Source organism: Artemia sp. Qi Xiang Cuo, chromosome 13 (genome assembly GCF_049724085.1).
Source record: "Artemia sp. Qi Xiang Cuo chromosome 13, ASM4972408v1, whole genome shotgun sequence".
Lineage (NCBI taxonomy): Eukaryota > Metazoa > Arthropoda > Branchiopoda > Anostraca > Artemiidae > Artemia > Artemia sp. Qi Xiang Cuo.
This window is the reverse complement of record NC_142806.1, coordinates 39363617-39369800: the sequence shown is the minus strand read 5'-3', so window position 1 is coordinate 39369800 and position 6184 is coordinate 39363617.

Genomic DNA, 6184 nt, shown 5'->3' with positions numbered 1-6184 from the left:
TTAATAACACATATACACATGCGCACATGCATGCACACACACACACACACACACACACACACACACACACACACACACACACACACACACACACACACACACACACACACACACACACACACACACACACACACACACACACACACACACACACACACACACACACACACACACACACACACACACACACACACACACACACACACACACACACACACACACACACACACACACACACACACACACACACACACACACACACACACACACACACACACACACACACACACACACACACACACACACACACACACACACACACACACACACACACACACACACACACACACACACACACACACACACACACACACACACACACACACACACACACACACACACACACACACACACACACACACACACACACACACACACACACACACACACACACACACACACAAACACACACACACACACACACACACACACATACACACACACATACACAAACACAAAGACAAACACACACAAACACGCACACACACATACGCACACACACACACACACACACACACACACACATAAACACACAGACACACACAAACACACGCTGAAATATTCTTACAGCTTTAAAGTGCGCTTCTAACCCCTTAGCCTATATTCTATTAGCCTATAACATTCTGCAGAATAAGCGTCAGATAGAAATGCGCTGTGGAACCAATTTATGCGATTTTTCCTGTGTTAATATCTTAATGAAAGAAAATGAAATAGGATTATTATAGAATAGTTTAGAAATAAATTTAAGTTTTACTCATCAAAAGTTATGCGCTTTAGAAAATTTACCTTATTTTTGAAAATACAGAAAGAAAAAAAAATTATATATACTTACAAATTCTGACTGGGTTTCTACACCTGAAGTCCCTGGTAAAGCATGAAGAGGGGTGTCCCCCCCATCTTGATCGGATGAGATTGAAGCATTATATGAAAGCATCCACTCTCTCTTGAATTTCCTCCCAGGTTGCATAGAGCTTTGTGTAGAGCTGGCACTTGGCTTGATTACACCTGTCTCAGCGTTGTCGTGGGCTTCATTCAATTTTGCTCGTTTTTGCTGTGATGATTGATCAATAGCCTTCTAAAATAAATATCGTTTTCAGTTTTCAAACTATTTATCTTACAGGAGGGTACTACCCCTTTAATATCAGACTCCCAAAAGTTGAAAAAATTATGTAATTTAATTAGGTAGTTCAATTCTTACTTATTCAGAATATTAATGGAGAGCATTGGGCTTACAACTCCATAGTATCAAACACGAAAATTTGACAATTATATATTTTTTTTATGCAAAGCTTTTTAAAACTTATATATCTAAATTACGAATATTACAGTACCCAACTCCTAAAAGTTGAAAAAAATTACACAAGCAGTTATCCTGGACTAAATAAATCATTTTAAGCAAAGAACTTTTTTTTTCTCCTTTCATATCAACAATTAAAGTGCCCAGTTCGTAAAAATTAAAGTGTCCACTTCAGGCATAGTTCGTAAGTTAATTCATAACTCAATTTTGAGAAAAAAAAGCCACTTAATGACGAGACAAAAAATAGATTTTCTTTTTTTTTATTATAGCGAAACTGACTGACCCTATTTTTGAATATTTAGTGAAATGCTTTTTAAAAGATCTAACAACACAGTAAAAAAAAAGCGTAAGAAAGGAAGGAAATTCTTCCCTAACTTAATAACGAGACAAAAAAATAGATTTCTTTTTTTTATCACAGCGAAAATGACTGACCCCTGTTTTGAAGATTTAGTTAAATGCTTTTTTAAAAGAGCTAACAACACGGTGAAAAAAAAGCAAAATCAAGGATGGAAATTCTTACTTAACTTAATAACGAGACAAAAAAAAATAGATTTATTTTTTATTATAGAGAAAATGACTGATCCTGTTTTTTGAATATTTAGCGAAATGCTTTTTTTTAAAAGATGTAAAAAAACGGTGAAAAAAAAATCATAATAAATGAAGGAAAATATTCCCTAACTTAATAACGAGACAAAAAAAATAGTTTTCTTTATATTATAGCGAAACTGACTGATCCTGTTTTTTTTTTGAATATTTAGCGAAATACTTTTTTTTAAAATAGCTAACAACACGGTGAAAAAAAAAAGCGTAAGAAAGGAAGGAAATTCTTCCCTAAGTTAATGACGAGACAAAAAAAATAGATTTCTTTTTTATTATAGCGAAACTGACTGATCGTGTTTTTTTAATATTTAGCGAAATTATTTTTTAAAAGAGCTAACAACACGGTGAAAAAAAAGCGTAAGAAAGGAAGGAAATTCTTCCCTAACTTAATAACGAGACAAAAAAAAAATTCTTTTTTTATTATAATAATTAGAACATTTTTTACTCACCAGAAGTCACTTAGAATATTCCATATCTATGTAAATGATTGCAATAATACTGATACTGATAGGTTGAATGAAGTATTCAAACTGTTGAAAATCCTAATTTGAAACCTGAATATATACAAAAAAATAATTGAATATATTGGCAGCTAAAAAAAAGAAGCACCGGTTTTTCTGACACGGATTTAGCCTAAAAAAAAAACTTGTATATCATGAAATAGAAATCTGGTAAATTGTGTCAGAAAAAAACTTGTCCTTCATCAAAGTGAAAGACATGTCCTCAAAGTATAAGACCATGTCCGGTTGGCCTAAAAACATATCTGGTTGGCCGGGAATGTGAAGGAGCTCTGAATCTCTTTGAAAAGGTGTAAAGCCCTGTAAAAATGTTTACCTATATGCATGGGGATAGTCACTCTCTTTGAAAAATCAAACCAGACTATACCCATCAAACCAGACTATACCCACCAAACCAGATTGTACTCACCAAACCAGATTATACCTACCAGAAACCTGTTTGGTACAGGGGCGCAGGCAAAGTAGTACCTTGGTTACTACTGTCGTACCAAGTTAATCACATTATAGCTTGTTATCGGGTAGGGAAAAATTTCCAGTAAAAACTCCAACAAACAGGCTCAATACTGTTTCTAATCAAAGAGATTCAACAGGATGTTATTACGGTAAAAAAATTCACGCAGACTCCGTTTATATTGAAAAGATCTCCTTTGCAAGGGGAACCGTAGGGGTTGAGGGGGGCGGAAGCCCCCCTAAATAAAAATCTTAACAAAATCGGGTGAAAAGGTAGGGGGTTTGGGGGAGGGGGGCGGCAGCCCCCCAACTTTACCTCCTAATCCCTGCACGTTTTGAGGTTCGAACTTTTGACTCAGCCTCTTTAACTCTTTAGAAAACGTAGTTTTTTTCAAATAATTTCTGCACATTTTTGTACAGTTTATTACTTATTATTGCTTAACTAACTGTTAGCTGATTGTGTCAAGAGTTAAAGTGGGGGGGCTTCCGTCCCCCCCCCAAACCCCCCGCTTTTGAATATTATTTTGTTAAGGCTTTTAATTCCTGAATACTCAAATTAAATGCACAGTAAGATTTTCTTTTTTCAACTTTTCTTCGAGCATGCGGGTATACTGCATGTTATCAAAGCAGTGGAGACTTACCTGTAAGCTGAAGGCCGACTGCGATATTTTTCTGGAGACGCCTGTTGAGCCGAAGTATTTAATAGATTGGATTTAAAAAAGAAATTGAGTTTCTTTTTTAAACTTTAAATTTAAGAGATACTGCTTTAAATTCTATATATAAAAAATTTACTCCTACAGGGAATCGAACCCGGGGCTTCCGCATGAAAGGCAACAATATTGACCACTGTAACATCAGAGACTGTTGATAATTTATTTTTAGTCTCTGCAATCTATTTTCGACGCAAGCAAATAGAAAGTAAGATTTTAGTTTTTCGACAAAAAAACTTCTGGGAAAGAGCTGGAATTTTTGGAAGCTTGCAGTCGGGCTTTTCAGGTTAAGAGGACTATTTTGATCAAATTTAATAATGAAAAACCATGCTTTAAGGAATTTTAAGAATTAACATGGGCTCTTATAGGAAAACGAGACTTTTTATAAGTGTAAACTCGCGCGATAATGTTTTCTGTCGGAAAATATCAAAAGGCCCTAACAGGTCGAATTCCGCTTCGAATGAGTCCTCATTCACCCGGATCCGTTGCCAACTGTGGCCTGTAGGCGTGGCTAACAAAAAAAAAATTTGATGAACATTAAGTGGGTATATTTGGTTTTTGGAAAATAGGGAAGGAGTGAACGGATTGAGTTGCCAATCTTAGGATAATCTCCCCGGACCTAAGATAGCTCATCTTCTTAATCTCAACTTGATCGGACTCCATTAAAGGGGGGCTGTCGTGGGAAGGTCAAAATGTTTTATACACTTTCCCCCATAAGGTTTAAGTCGGAGGGGGGTTAAATTTTGTATGTTGCTTAGTTGTGTCTATTACTGCGAGCTACAATCACCACCATTTCTCTGCGACCGCTAGGACCGGAAATCGCTTAACATTGTGGTGGGTCGCCTCTTTAAAGAGGCACAAGTGTGCCTCCTTGATTTGATGGATTCAAACTCTTCGGCTTTAGTTGATTTTCTTTCAACCATACTTGCTGCAGGAACTCTACCGCCTAAATCCATCCGCACACAAGTTACTATTATTGCAACTTCTTTGATTGGAAATATCGTCTTTGAGCTCAGTTTTAATGGAAAAGCAAGTTTAGTAAGTGACATCCGATTATTTTCGAATGTAGTCTCGGGTTAGCTTTAAGCAAGGGAATAGTAAACGGACTCTGATGTTTCATTTGTATTCTGATAGGTTTGGTGTGAAAGAGTTCTCTCTTCTCGGGTCTAAATTAGCGGAAAATTTGTGAAGCTTGCTTGATAATGATAAGGATTTTTTCTTGTTTATTTGAGTCCTTTTATGGAACCATAAAAGAGGCTATTCTTAGCATTTGTAAAGTACCACCTTCTAATCATAGGTCTAAAAGGAATGTTCCTCTAAACCCATGGATGACCTCCGGACTTCTCAAAAGCTGGAGAAGGAAGAATAGTCTCTGGAGAGCTTATAAATGCGCTACACTTTCAGCAGGTGCTATTCGTCTTTGTCAATTCAAGATCTACCGGAATATATGTAATTCCTTTTCTAGGAAAGCCAAATCTCTGTATTATCTAGACAATTTAGCTGCTTGTGGCAATGATATTCGTAAAACTTGGAAGGTAATAAATTCTGTACTTAAACCCGGTTCTCAATCTAGCTCTTTACCTATGAGTCTGGTCATTGGTGATGGAGCTGCGGAGGGTGAGCTTAATGTCCAAGAGGCATTAACCTTATTCTTCGCTAATATTGGTAGGAATATTACTTCTACAGTTGCTTTGTCTCGGCCTAAGCTGGACGTTATGTCATACATCGGGTCATCTTTTACTAATTCTATGCTTCTAAAGTTAATAACAATAAGTGGAATTACTAAAATTGTTTATGGCTTGAAACAATCGTCCCCATTCTGGGCCTGATTTTATCCTTTACAAGATAGTTAAGTCTACTCTTCCTTCTACAGTAGTACCTCTAACAAAAATTTTTAGTTTTTCTTGTAAATGTGGTATTTTTCCAGATATTCTCAAGCGTGCTCAGATTTTTGTTTTGTGTAAAGGTGGACCAAGAAAGGATCCGGCAAATTATCGACCAATTTCCATTTTATCAGTATTTAGTAAAATATTTGAAAAGACTATGCTTTCTCGTCTTATTACTTTCTTAAAATCCAGAAATTTTCTTTATGATTTTCAATCTGGTTTCCGAATGAAGCACTCCATTGAACATGCATGTATGACCCTTTTGAATTTTATTCATTTTGCGTTAGATTCGGGATTGATTCCGGCTGCTGTATTCCTGGATATTCGTAAGGCTTTTGATTCCTTGACCCATGAAATTCTTTTATCAAAGAAGTCTCATTTTGGCATAAAAGAAACTGTATTTTTTTGGTTCCATTCTTATTTGAAGGATAGGTTAATTTATCTTAATCCACTTTTCCGATCATCCTTGCAAGTCAATTTTGGTGTCCCCCAGGGATCAGTTTTAGGGCCTGTGCTATTTTTGATTTATGTAAATGATATTTATTATGTAGTAAGAAAGCAGAAACTTTTTAATTGCTGTATACTTTGTCATCCTGAGCCTTTTCTTGCCCATAGTGGCAACGATAGTTCACCTTCTTCTGATGTCCTTGTTTGTTTTGCTGA